The sequence below is a fragment of the Capsicum annuum genome, chromosome 2 (assembly GCF_002878395.1).
Source record: "Capsicum annuum cultivar UCD-10X-F1 chromosome 2, UCD10Xv1.1, whole genome shotgun sequence".
Classification (NCBI taxonomy): Eukaryota; Viridiplantae; Streptophyta; class Magnoliopsida; order Solanales; family Solanaceae; genus Capsicum; species Capsicum annuum.
In genome coordinates, this window is record NC_061112.1 from 36739191 (window position 1) to 36755020 (window position 15830).

Sequence of the window (15830 nt, forward strand, 5' to 3'; positions counted from 1 at the left end):
ATTTGTCGTTTTTTGATTTTTATTTAAAAATTAATAATCAAATCAATAAGCTATCTTTTATTGATTTTCGATTTATTGATTTTTAGTTCTTAACGATTCGATTTTCGATTTAACCGATAAGAAAATACTCATAAAATAGAATTAGTAATAACTAATACAAAAAAAATCGAATCTTAATTGCAACTAAAAATCCTACATAATGTGTTTTAGTTTACAAGAATCTTTAAGTTTGAACTAAATGTTGTTAAGAGAAACTAAGAGTTTGTATAATTGAAATAATAGATTTGTATATATATATATATATATATATATATAAAATTATTAACCCAATAACAATAAACCAATAATATTTTTATCGGTTCGATTTATCAGTCAGTTCATTTTTTGCACACCCGTGCTTCTCACTATTTGAGCGGTTGGCCGGTTAGTTTCAATTAAACATATGAACACATGATAAAATATTTTATATTAGAAAATAGTACAGATACGATAATGTGTTGATAGAAAGTAAAAACTCACCTTTTGTCTGGTTAGTAGAAATTTCTCGCCTACTAAGGAATTAGTCTTGTAGTGTTCACGATTTAGTGAAAAATCAAATCAAATTGATTTAAAAATTGGCATTTGATTTGGTTTAACTTTAAAATTGGCATCATTGATTGGTTTGTTTTTTACTAAAAAATATAAACAAATTGAACCAATAAATTATATGTCTAAATTTTATAATTGTTTGAACATATGATATTACAATAACAATAATGTACCAAGTGTAGTCTCATAAAGTGGGGATTGAGGAGGATAAAGTGTACACAGATTTTACCTCCTAAGAGGTGACGTAGAAAGCTTGTTTTTAATAGCCTTCTGGTTCGAGATCGAAACAATATACAAAAAGACGTAATAGAAGTATCAAAGACAATAAATAGTAACAAAACAACAGATAATAGTTGAACAATACTACAACAATATAATACTACAAACGAACTATATGAAAGAATAGTTAGTAGTAGAAATCCAATAACAAGAAACTACAAAGGTAGTCCTACGACTATGGTCATGTCCTTGGTAAATTGCAATTGCATAACATCATGTCTAATCACCTTTCTTAATAATTATATATTAAACACATTGTATTTAATTTCTAATAATATAGACATTAATGGATGGTTTTTATTAATTTAAATAATTTATCAAGCTAAAAATAGGAGAAAATAATTTTGAAAAACCACAAAATAGATAAATAGCATTAGAGGCCTTCAAGGCATGTCACATAGGATTAACTATTGATCTCTTTTATATATATATATATATATATTGATTCTTCTGTCTACCTCTACTTCTCCTAAATTTATCATAGCTAACCTTTCGCACCTTCGTGACTTATAATACCCCGCAAGACTCTAGACGAGTTTTCAGCTATTCGTCTCATGTTTAGAAGTCCCAAAGCTATTTAATTCACACTAAGTACAGGTGACATGACCATTTTAAGACCCCAAGATTTTGAATATCTTATTCTTGGCCTTCCCAGGTTTGAAATGTTGACTTATGAGTTGAAATATCTTTTAAGGATGTTAAAAGGGTCATCCGTTGACTTATGAGTTGAAACCCAAGGGATTAGACACTAGACAACATATGACTCAACCCTACCACTCGTAACCTATCCTCACGGCTTTTAGTGAGCCACGTATACTCAGAGTCAAGTCAAGTCACTAAGTTTCTAATTTGATTAAGGATCGTCCCAACAACTTGTCACCACCCCTAATAAATCGGACCACCAAACTGTAACCATAACAGAACCCCAACCACCATCTACTAGACACCTAATAATTTAGGTCACTTGACCCATAATCACACTATACGACTCGTATGATGAGTCATTAATAGGACAGTGAGCTCAAAGTTCAAGAAATTTCCAAGTTTATTTCATGTTCTCATAAGTTTAACATATTTCCGTACTCATAATCATGAATTTTCATCAGTTTATTGAAATATACTAAGTTTTGGGGATTACGAATCATGAATTTCCTTATAGTGTTTTAGATGATGTTATTATATTTAAAGTATTATTTAATGTTGAAGGGTTATGAACACTCGATACCTATATGTTTACACATATTTTAGATTTTCAAGTTTCAAGTCAGTCAGATCATGATTTTATCATCATATTCAAATTATCATATTCATGTTGAGCAATTATCAGTTGTGAGTCCAGTTAACTTCAATTAGTACCAATGTTAATTCAGTTAGGAGTAGGATTTAGCACCGAGTAAACTAGGGATGAAGGCTCACTTGCCAGTAGAGGACTACGACGTTTAGTAGCAATCTCTAAGTTCCAGAACTACATAGACAACGTAGGTTATGAGATATCACCCACCAGTAGAGGACTGACACTCTCTTAGAGGTCACCTACCAGTAGGACTGACACCTTAGTCCTTCGGGATATCAGCTTTGTTAGATCTATAGCGTTAGATATGTGTTAGTACCCATGGAAAATTATTGACACCCTTCCAACTGGGTTACAGGTTGGACTCCAATTAGCTTAGATTAGGGCATGTCAGTTACATGATAGCTCCCATAATCTCAGTTTAGTATTCAGAGCTTGTTAGATCAGGTTTGTATGACCAATTATACCAATATCAGTTATTTAGTTTATCAGTTATTCAGCTATTCAAATATCAATTATTCAGATTATTTCAGTACATATTTATGCTTGATCTTGCATTCATTTTACATGTTCATGCACTCATGCTCAGTACTTATATGTATTCCAGTTAGTCTATATCTTAGTCTATATCTCACATACTAGTACATTCAAAGTACTGTCCACATACTCTCTTTTGTGCTATATTGATTTCACAATATAGGTTCGAACGCTCAGTTACCCGATTGCCCTTAGTCATCTCAGTACTACTCAATAATAGTTTTGGTGAGTCCTCATCCATCGAGGATAAGTATTTATAGTTAATTTTAGTATTTTCTTTATTTAGGTCAGTTAGAGTTAGTTGGGGGATTGTCCCATCAACTCCATATGTATTAGAGGCTTTCAGATATTCAGATATTAAGACAAACTTGATTTTAATTTATCAGCAGTTTCAGCCATGTTAAGTATTATTTTAGTAGTACATAACAGTATTTGGTTAGTTTAACTTCCATATATGATGTTTTATATTATGTTATTTAGTACTTACAATAGGTACCAGATCATGGGTTAGATTGGGGTCACTTATGGATTTAAGAACCGTGTTACGACTAGGGGTAGCCTCGTGTAATACCCTGAGTTTTCATGTCATGAACCTCTTATTTTTTTCTCACAAAAATTAGATCCAGCCTAAGGTAATGTTTACTCATAAGTTGACTCTCTCATTTCTATCACAACCATATAGCTATTTCCATAAGAATTCATGCACTCGCAGATCAGTTCAGTAGCTCATCATGTTTAAGATTTAGTTATTTTAGTTGTGCATGATAGCTTATAGCCTCAGATTCCTCAGCATTATCAGTTTAACTAGCCACATTCGAGGACGAATGTTCCCAAGGGGGAGATACTATAACACACCGTATATTTCCTAGCTTAAATTCATCCCTAGAATGTCAAAGATTTGCTTCAAAGATGAATACCTTTTTTATTTCATGTGGTATTTTCCAGATTTAGACTTTCCATTATGTGAAAAATTGAATAAGATTTCCATCGATACCAAATTCGTCCAATTCTGACCCTCGGTGAAGGAGTTAACATTTTTAAGTTAACAGTGTGCTACCTGGGCATTTGGCGCATTGCGGAGGAGGGAAAAATGATAATCGTCAACTTTAGTGGACCTCCGCGATATTGGCGCATCGCAGAGTGGTCCAAATTCCCAATTGTCAATTTCTAGTAGCACAATGCGATAGCACCGCTCCCGCTAGAGTACAATCACTCGTCCTTATCCAGTAGCCCAACGCAATATGGCACGTCACGCCAATGGCCAAAATGGCAAAACTATAGGACACCGCTATAGCTTTGCATCGTGGAGAATGCCTAGTTCCTACTCGTCCTTTTCCAGTGAGCTACCGCGATTGTAGCGCATTGCGGTGGCCAACCAAATTGAGAAAAATGTTGTGTTTTCAGTTCTGACTTGAAGTTTAAAAAGGGCTCTTTGGTCTTTTCCAAGCCCCAGGTTGTGAATAACAGAGAATTTAACCCATTCAAAGCTCATCATATTCACTTTTCATCTATTCACTCTCAAAAGAAAACACTAGAGTTCAAACTTTCTCTCCAAGAAATCCAATTTCCCCATTAATTCTCCAAAACATTTCAAGACCAAGGATTCATAGTTTAAGATTAAGGATTCCCAATTCAAGAACTCTAAGAAATCATCTCCAAAGACATAATAGGAGTCCAAGATTCAAGCTTTTCATCTAAGATCATCAATTAAGGTATGTGGGGGTTTTCAACTAGGATAATCCTTTCATCCTTGTGACCAAAACTTATTTTAATTACAAATTTATTGAATTTTATATGATTTCCCATGAAATTCAAGTTAGGGTTTATACCCATTATTATTATTTACAAGCTTATGAGATTTTCAGTGATTTAGAAGTTGAATTACATGATTATGTTCATATTTTAGCATATTACAAAAATTTCCAGATTTTGAGTTGATTCATCAATATTTACATTATCAAGCATGGACATTTTGAAGTTTTGACATGAGTTTAATACATGGGTCATCAAGCCCTAATTAAAAATTGCTATTTCGAGATATTTTGTGTTATAAGCACCCTATGACTAGATTTCTTTCAGATTGTATTAATGATTTGATCTTTTGGTCTCAAAATAGATATGAAATCCACTTTGCAGATTCAGAATACAAATTTAGCTTTACAAATATACAGTTGGTTTTCATTATAAACCACTATACTATTTTAAAAGTGGATTTCCCTCAGAATGAGCATACAAATTTAATGGGAGTAGTATTTAGCACCGATATAGGTATGTTACTATGGTTTCATACCCCAGAACTATGTGCCAACGTAGAATTAAGATTATTCCCACTTCTACGTGGATGACTAAGATTGTTATCACTTAGATAGGTTATACTCCCTGGCAAGAGTATGATTTCTCTCCCTAATATGAGTATTCTTCCATAGGGGGACAAGAACGTTGGACTTCATGAATGCTCACATGGTTTATGTTGATTAGAAGAATCTCCCATGCAGAATAAGTTTTCAGAATTCTAAACCCCTAAGATCGAGTATTTTCTCTACAACTTTAAAGTTCTTGAATTTAAAATATAGCTTTTAGAAAAGGACTAGTTTTAGAAAACTAAGTGTAAAGGCTCACAAAGTTTACTTAGATTATACTTTACAAAAAGATATTAGCTACAGACTTCAGCTTTCAGATTTCAGAATTTAGAGTGAGTCCTTTCTTCACTTAGATAATATGATTCAAATAGGGAATATAAGCACAACTTTCAGAACTAAATGTTATGACTCACTAGATTTATAAAGTATGATTTGTTCCTTATTATTTCAGTATATCAGATATTCCAGATTATGTTAGTCATTTACATTTAGCATGCATTGTTTTTTAAATGATAATTATGAGATGATATTTAACTTATGCATTTTACCCCCATATACTCAGTACATCCTCAAAGTACTGATCCACATATATGTCTATGTGCTACATTATCTCATAATGTAGGTACAAGTTGTAGTATGTGCAGACAAAATGAGACCGTTGTAGATTCTAGGTATCAGATGATGAGTTCTCCTACTTCGAGGACTTTAGTTAGATGTCATTTATGTACTTTACTTTTTTACTCACATGTATTGGTTAGTGGTAGTTGGAGTCGTTCCCCAGCTATCTATAGTCAGTATAGTAAGGCTTTGCAGATGTCAATTAGAGTCAGTCTTCCAATTTCAGACTCTTTTTTCAGCATTTATCAAAATATAAAATTGTATCAGTATTGCATTTTCACAGATTCCATTATTTTTATGTTTTTGCATAGTAAATTTAGTTATTTTATATATATATTTAATTCGTTGCTTAATAGTATGCAGTTCATGGGTTAGCTTGGGATCACTTGTGGTCCTAAGCACTGTGTGATGCCTCAAAACAGATTTTTGAGGCGTTACAAACTTGGTATCAGAGCACAGAGTTCAAGTGTCCTAGGGTGATTGTGAAGGCGTGTCTAGTAAAGTCTTGCGAAATGGTACTGAGATGTCTGTACTTCTCTTTAAGAGGCTACGAGGTATTTAAGAAAAGTTTCCTTCCTTTCTTACTCTAGATCGTGCAGTAAAGTTATTCTCTCAGAAATTTCTGTCTACTCGTGTGTTACCCCAAAATTCTTTATCTATGACTTATTCTCGAGATAACATGATTAAGGAGTTCCAATTCTTCTCCAAATAATGCTCCCAGATTTACCATCACTAATCTTAGAAGTCATACCAAGGGCTTGAGAGGAGCTCTCTAGTGTGTCATAAGTTCCTCGAGTTAAAAGTTATGTTCTTATCCTTATGAGTTGTTCAATTAAGACAAAATTAGATATGTATTCAAATTACCCATTGATCATTTTCCGCACAGTAAATTTAGTCATTTTATACATATTTAATCAGTCGCTTAACAATATGCCAGTTCATGGATTAGCTTGGGATCACTGTGATCCTAAGCACCGTGTGATATCTCGGGATAGATTTTTGGGGCGTTACACCTCGGGTCGTGAGAATATTAGGGTATTTCTGTATTCCCCCATCACATACCCAAATCATCTCAACCTCATTTTCTGTATCTTATCTTACACCAAATTCACTCTTATCTTAACTAGGATATCTTTATTTTCAATCCTATATTTCTATTTTTCTAGATACAATGAGTGATATCCTTATCAATCTCTCCATTTCCCTGAATAATAGATCTAAAACACTTAAAGCTACCTTTTTTTAGAATAACCTGTGTATCAAGCCTCACTTCCACATTAACCTGATGCAACACATCACTGATTTTGTGCTCTAAATATTCCATTTTGATCCTACTCAATTTGAAACCTTTACGCTTAAGGGTTTGTCCCTAGACCTCCAACCTATAATTTACTTTGTCAAGAGTCTTATCAATTACCCTTACATATCCTACAAATATATCCTTATTTTCCTTAACCTTTATACGCCTAGAATAACCTTAATCGCAACTCCTATATGGGTTTTCCAAACCCCCCACCCTAATGTCTTTGTCCCTCTCTTCATTCAAGTGTTTATGGAAGCATGACTACTATATTTTCTAATGAGTGTCTCTTCTACCAATACTTTATCGTCCTCATCCTTGATGTACTTTACTTGGTCAAGGTTATTATCCCTCCTCTCTCTAACCTTGCTAGATTGTATAACTTTTTATTCCCACCTTATCCTTTAAATCTGTGTACAAGGCTATTCTTTTGGCACCATAACCACTAGCATTGCCTTATAATACCCCATACCTTTTACTAGCTTAAAATCGTCTAAAAAATATTAGAAGCTTTTTTGAAAGATGAATCTACTTTTGTACATGTGGTATTTTTAATATTTTCACTTTTAGTCATGTGAGAAATTCAATAATCTTTTCATCGATATAAAATTCACCTAAATCCGATAACCAGGTAAGAAGTTATGACTATTTCAAGTTCTCGTCGTAAAACAATGCCCTATTGGTCAGTGGCATGCCGCGCCACAAGCTAAAATGGCAATTGTCCTTTTCCAGTGTATCAACGTGATTTCCTCTGCATCACGCCAAATTTCCAGGTCACAAAAGAAGGTGCAATGCGATGGCTCCGCATCGCGCCATCCCTCAGTTTCCTAATTGTCAAATTCCAGTGACACGACGCGATAGCACCGTGTCGCGCTAGGGGTCCAATTCGGAAAATTTTTACTAAAATTACAAGACATGTCCAGGGTTAAAAGTGTTAATTTCTCACCCCTATTTAAGCCCTTTAATACGCGATTCAGCCACTTTTCACCCAAAATATGCTCTTCTCTCAAAAACCTCTCAAGAACAACCTAGGGCTTTTCATTAAAGATTCAAAATCAAGAATTTCCTCTGTCAATCTTTATGTATTTACGAACCAAGGTATGTATAGTTTTCATTCCTGGACTCCTTTCATCCATGAAGCCCAAGAATCCCTTTTCTACATTCAATTTTATGGATTTTCTTATGAATTTCATGGCTGGGGTGCTCTTGTTCATGTGGATAATGAGAAATTGAATTCTACTCCATGTTGGGTGATAAATTTTATGTGGGTTAAATTATTATAGATATAGATTCATGCAAACCTATGAGTAAACCCTTGAATGATGAAATTAGAATTGAACCATTATGTTTAATTATTGTACAATGATGTTTACATGTACCATGCCTACAATATGTTTGATTAAATTCCTAGATGAAGAAAAAGTGCCTAACTAGCATGATACCATGAAATCCCTATTATGTACAAGTTATGCCTATCACATGTTTTGATGAAATACTTTTTTAATTGTATTATGGATTATGATGTTAGTTATATGTTCAAGTAAGTTATGCTTGGTTAGTTTCCTTCCATCGATTCCTCGGGGTAATCGTACCCGAAATATTAGCTGTATACCTAGAGCTATGTTATGTTTTCACGATACTCTCAGTCAAGCTATGAATCCTTAGACTTCAGATAGTCTTATGACTCAGGAAATCTCCATGATCTCATAAACTCAGTCAGTTGTCAGATATCAGTAGTATTTCGTTAGTCAACGGAATTCAGTAACTCAACCAATGTTTAGTCCAGTAAATCATGTTCAGAGTCTATTCAGATGGGAGTAGGAATTAGCACCGAGTGAACCCAAGGATGGGAACACACACTATCAAATGAGGGTGTGATTCTTAGAAGTCATCCTTACGTTTCATAACTATATAGCCAACATAGGTTGAGACATCAACACTGTACAATGAGGATTGATGAGGTGGATAAACACTGTCAGATAAGGGCCCCACCATTCTCTTTTGGGGACACTATGAGATGAGGGTTACCAATATCTTGTCTTTTCCAGTGGTGCGGTATTGACACCCTTCTAATTAGGGTTACAGATTGGACCCCAACTTAGCCATAATGGCATATTAGGGGCATTTTGGTTAGATAACTATCTCCCACAATTTCAGTATCAGTCTCAGTAAAAGAACTCAGATAATTCTTAAATTTTAGGATTATCAGATACAGTCAACTCAGATATAGTACGGGACTCAGCTAGTTCCATTAGATTCAGGACTGTCAGATACAGTCACTCATGTTATAAGTTATATTAATTATCAGTATGTCATGTTATAAGTATTCAGATTCAGTAATCATGTTATCATGGTATCAGTGTCAGTTATTATGTCTCATGCATGTATTCTCTCGCTCATGATAGTCAGTCTACTATTGTTATTGTTCATGCATATGAACCCCATGCATTTAGCCTACCTCACATACATACCAGTACATTCAAAGTACTGACGCATTTGCACTATGGTGTCTTATACCATAGGTTCAGAGACACGAGCTCCAAAGCATCAGTAGATTCCAGTCTCATCTATCAGAGTCAGTAGTGAGTCCCCATCTTTCGAGGACATGATCATCATTTTATTATCTCAGTAATTAGTTTATTAGATAGAGTTTGTTGGGGACATGTCCCATCAACTTATTATTCAGATAGTCACATTTTAGAGGATTTGCAGACTACAGTATGTTTAGATAGCTTATTTTAGTTGTTTTGGGTATTTCATACCCCTCCTAGATGTTATATTTTTAATAGATACTATGTCTCAGTTTTGAACCTTATGTCCTTTCAGTTCATGTTTTTACATTATAAAGTATTTTATGCAGTATACAGGTACAAATATCAGTCATGGGTTAGCTTGTGGTCCTTCAGGGTCATGAGCACCGTGTAGAATTTTGGGTATTAGATTTGGGGTGTTACATGCCTCCTTCATAGACATCTTATATTTCTCTCTATTCACTACTTCTCCTCCCCGTGTTTACTCTCCATCAACTTCGTGTAAGCCACCTTCTTTATCTCTACCTTCCCTTGTATTTCTTTATATGATATTACTTTTTCTTAAATAATTATAAATATTTCATATCTTTTAATCATCGATTTTATATAAGTCTGCTTCACATGCACTATAATAATTTTAACTAGTATTTCTCAAAGTATGCCCAAACTCAACATTTTAAGCATAAATTTTATATGGTATGGTGTATTTCCAATTTTTAATTTTCTTTGCTAAGGTATATATCTTTGTTCAAAGACTTGCACTCTTTTTATTTTTGAAGGATTAACCATTCTATTAAAGTTGAATATTATTCATGTGTATTGTCTTTACAGTTGTGCAACTTAAACATGCTAAAGTTTAGAAATAATATTGAAAAAAATAGAAAATTTGGATACATTCATCTTGTGATATTAGATAAATAGTTGTTGATTTATAACGTTCTTTGAAATAATTATCTCGTGTCTCAGTTATTTTTACGATTATCAATTTATCATTAGCTAGTTATAATCTGAGTACTCAAATCAAATCGACAAGACCAAATGTATGATTTTTATTTTATTTGGTTTGGTTTAAAAAATTAAAAATTGACTAAATCGATTTGATTTTGGTTTTAGTTAATAATTTATCCAAACTGAACCATGAACACCCTTAATTAGTCCAAGTTAGACAGAGATGATATTTTTAGATCAACTTTTGAAATTTTTTTTATGTATGTCCTTGATTGTTTAGAACCAAATAAGTTAACTATATAAAATATGTTACATTCTTTAATTCTATAGATAAATCTCAATTAAAATGTGCATCAATCTTACGGACTATTGTGACTTTGTATGACTAAAGGATGTGACATTTTAAATGATTAAATAATCTACGTATTGAGGTGACATTACTTATCTACTGTAATGACCCTCTAGGTCATTTCTTAGTTTCTACACATTTTTGACATTTTGTGTCTTCCTATAACGGCAATAATCCATTTTTGACTTTCTAGAATTGTCGGTTTGGTTTAGGGGCAGTACGTTTGGGTTTTAAGCCCATTTCCCTATTTTGGAACTTTTAAAGTTGAGAAATTAGTCTTGGATCAAAACTCCTACTACTAGCCTTAGATAAGAATTTTGATAACGCTGTTAGCTCCATAACGTGGATTTTAGGATAGGGGGACCATTAGTCCGGGTCCCGAGGCTTTCAGACTCATTTTGGGACACTAGTTGGAAATTAATTAAAATAGAACTATGAGTGTGGGGCCCACCCTTTTAGGAAAATGACCTTAGATGAAAGTTTTAATGGTTTCGTTGAGTTTGAAATATCAAATTGGTATGGTAGCATAGTTCTTTTGTATGCAGGGGTTCCATATGAATCCCAAGCTCTTGGTCAGAGTCTATTGGGACTTGGGACTTTTTTGGTTTCCAGCATCTGGTGCAGGCCAATGTTACTCTTCACATTAATGAGGAGTAGGCTGCATTTGCAAAGGGTTAAGTTCTTGACCATTATATTCGCGATGAAGGGTCGAGCCAACTCGATCTAATATTTTTTTATGTTTCCATAGGTCCATTGCATTTGCAATGACCTTTTTTGATTGTTCATCTTGTTCGCGGTTAGTTTCTTTTATTCGAGATGAATGAATTCTCTGTACTTTGAGATTGCGACCAAGGTTCCTCACGATTGTGATGCGTAATCTCTGGCCGTATAAATTGTTGTATTCCAGGATTTTCACTATTTTCTCACCTTTTTTCCCTCTATAGTTGGAGCTTGGAGTGTCAGAAGTAGAGAAAATCTTCTATTGAGCTAAGTAAGCTAGTTCAATGCCTCTTCATCATTTTCCATTATTTTTACTGGTAAAATTCCATTCTTTTACTTATAAATTCCAAAAAATTAATTCTTCAATTGCTTAACTTTGTGGGCTAATTTGGACCCTATTTATATTGTACTCAAATTTTGAGCATGCATTCCTTGTCCTTCGAGAGATTCATGATGGATTCAAATTTAGAATTTCATTCGAGGGCCTATATGCCTATCTTGACCCAATTTTTTGCCTAGAGTTTTGTATTGCAAGATGGGTCTTAATTTGATCGTATTAACATCTAGATTATGATTTTGATAGTGTGATATCGTTCATAGATTATGGAGTGATGAGCAGCTGGTGGATAGTCTGAGATTGTAGCTCGGCATCGAGGTAGGCTACAGTCTACTCTTCTCTATGAGATTATGTATTGTATAAATCACATGCTAGGTAGGGATTATCAAATAGTTTTTTTCCCTAGTTGAATCATGACTTGGCCTGTTTAAGGGATTTAAAATAGAAATGAAACTCAAGCCTTAGCCTAGAATACCCGTTATGGTTGTAGAACTCTATTACACTTCATTAGAGGCTTGTTTAACCATAGATTGACATGAAATCTCCTTTAGTATAAGACTTACCATATTACTTAGTGAATTGGATGATATCCCCAATTAAATCGTTCTAGTAGCTTTATGCCCTTTTTACCATAGTTTCTCAAATTATGGTGCTAATATCCAGTTAATTTATATATTATTGGGCCCGAGGCCGTAGTTATGATACCAGTAGGACTCTAGGTTAGTACTCTAACTTTTGAAAGGACGTGGTTCTAGTTTATTGGGTCTCTTGTGGTTGTATTGTTTGGATACTGGTGATGACATGCATACTCTTTAACATTTTATGCTTAGAGTGGTACAATTCTAACTAAAACTTGATTTTTTTACTATTTTCTAGAAGGGGATTTACTCGTACTTTTTAAATTTAAATCTAATTCTTTTTAAAATGGGAATCATGCCACCTTTATAAAGGACTTATGAGTTTCTAAACTGAATATACTATTTTGAATTCTTAGACCGAGGTGAATTCTTGTCCAGTCTAGATTTACTCTTTTATAACTACTTATTCAATTTGGTCGAGAGAGATTCCAACCATTTCTACCTTATCATACTATTTTAATCCTAGATTTAATCTTGGTCAATAGACCTTCAAATTTAACTTATTTAGTCTCGATTCAAGTTTGGGCACTTCTTATTAAACTTTATACATCTCTCTGGTAGCGGATGAAATAGATTTCTTATGATAGTTGTTGGAAGTCCTAATTTGCGACTAGGTTGTATATCACATATCCCAAGTCCCCTATGGATTCCTCTGTCTAGGGACCACATACCTGAAGAGGTGACATTCATAGGTCCTTCCTTGTGAGTTGACGAGCCGATTGAGGTATATATACTTGGTACATTATGGCTATTAGTTGGTTGATAGTACTAGATCATCCTTGCATTCTCTTATTCATATGAATTTCCTATCACCAGTATAATTGTTTGATGCCTATATCTATCGGTATAATAGGGGGGATTGATTGATATAGGTTATGTTTGTAGTTTGCTGAGTGGTTGTTGTACCTTCTAGACTTATAGGGGCCTAATTAGATTATTGGTTGTCTAGACTAGCCGATAACATTATTGTTTGGTTATTGTTGTTTAGTTTATGGTTGGTTAGTTTTGGAGTGGTACTCGAGGTTGTAGGTACTCTCCTAGTTTCCTTTATATTATGGTAAGATTTACTAATATCAGATTACCTTATGCTTATTCAGACTTCGTTTGGAGACCCTGATTATGATAGAGTTAGCTCCCTCCTTGGTTATGATCCTACTGATGTTAGACTAGCTTCCTTAGAGTAGTAACTTTATGTTGATCTATATTTATAGTGCAGTTATATATCTATTCCTCTCTAGCTAATCTTGAATATCATTTTTTTCCTTCCTACTACTATTGTAGATTTTGTATCTCTTCTTTTACCCTACTATTGTATATAGACTGGCTACTTATGGTATCATACTCTCGTCCCTGATTACTAATGAGTGGAATTTTTGCCACTCATTTATATCCAAATTCTTTCACACTACGATGAATTAATTGTGTACTTGAGGCTAATTCTTCATTGAAATGCAATAATTTCTAGTGTTTGTGAATTTTCAGGAAATCTGATGAAAATGAGTTCAGACGATGCTGAAAGAGAAGGAAAATGAGCAAAGGAGCAAAAGCTGAAGATCGGGCTGAGGAGATGACCCTTAGATACTGTGATCACACTCTGAAAGTCGTGACTGTGATTAGTCAATAAGTCAAAGAATGGCGTCATGGATCAACTACTGCGATCAGAGGGATCGCGATTACGACCAAGAGAAGGTGATCGCGACTAGTCGGGAAATTTGAAGGGCAGATTTATAATTTCACTTTGCAAAATCCCAAGATAGAAAGGCAAATCCCTCAACATTTTTAGCATCTTTTATCTAATTTTCCAATTTCTAGATTGAGAAACACTTTATATTAAATGATAAAATAATTATTGGTATCATTCCAAGAGAGATGTGGTTGTAGAATGAAATTGAAGTTTGTGTTTCTACTCATTTTTCTTATGATGAATGCATTGCATGGCAATTTGGGTATATTTTTTCTCTTTAATTTCATGAGTAGCTAAATTAATGTAACAACCCGAAATCGCCTCCCGGGATGTCACACAGTGCTTAAGGCTACAAGTAGCCCCAAGCTAACCCTTTGAGCCTGTTTCTGCTAATAACACTCATTTCAAGATGAAATAATTCAAACACTAGCATAGTCATATAATATGAAAGGAAATACAGAGAAAATGCTCGGTCTAAACGACCACAATAATGGAAACCTCAACACAACCACAATCTGATAACTAATCTCACAAAGCCTCTACTAATCCATGAACTAGAGAGCCATTGGGACAGGTCCCCAACTGACTCGAAATGAACTGAAAGTAATAATATAGTCTCTCAAATACTGAAATGTCTGATTATAGACCCTCGAACCATGAGGACTCACCACTGTAGATATGTAGACAAAGGTACTCGGAAGTCACTAACGAGGCTGAGACTGAGCACCTAAACCTATATTATAAGACAATGTAGCACATAGACGTATATGTAGATCAATACCTGGGAATGTACTGAGTATGTAGAGGTGCATGCATTTATATAAAACGACATCAATACTCTTTAATCAAATCATGCATGTAATAAGTAATGACTCACATGGCTTGAATAAGTGTAAAATGAAAAGTTCATGAATCAGGTACAATAGAGCATGTAACACAAATCTCGTGAGTCATCATAGTTTAACTTTGAAATCGGTAATCTTCTCTTACTCACATTACCCATAGGCTAAAGAAAACTTTAAACAATACTTTCAACTCATTCATATATCTCATGGAGAGTAAAACTTCTTTAATGCTCAAGAACTGATAACACTTTTGAACTCAAATACTTGGAATTCAAAATCATATAACTTTGGAACATACTTGAAGGCATTTCTTTCACGTTAGAAAAATATCTCATTTCAAGTTTTAGGAAAAAAATACTCATATCAAGGGAAAGTATTTTAGTTTTAAAGGAAAATATCTTATCTCAACGGAAAAATACTTTAGTTTAGGGAGTTTCTCTTAACCGACATAAATCATGCGAGCTACACGGAGTTCAACGTTTTGTCCTCCTAAGGAAGAGACCTCACATTAGGGAGAGGTGTCATACTCTTGCCAGGGAGTATAACCTAGGTCCAGTGATCACTAAACAAACTCAGCCTCGGGCCCAATATCAACTCGGCGTTAGGCTTAATGATAATCATAAACTCGCCCTCAGGCCTAACCTACGGTGGCACATAGTTTTGGGGTAAGAAACCATAGTAATTTACCCTCTCGGTGCTAAATACTACTCCCTTTAGTTTATCTCGCTCATCTCATGAAAATCCACTTTAGAATAATCTCATGGTTTAATAAGAACCCAATAATCAAATCTGTAATCTCATGTGC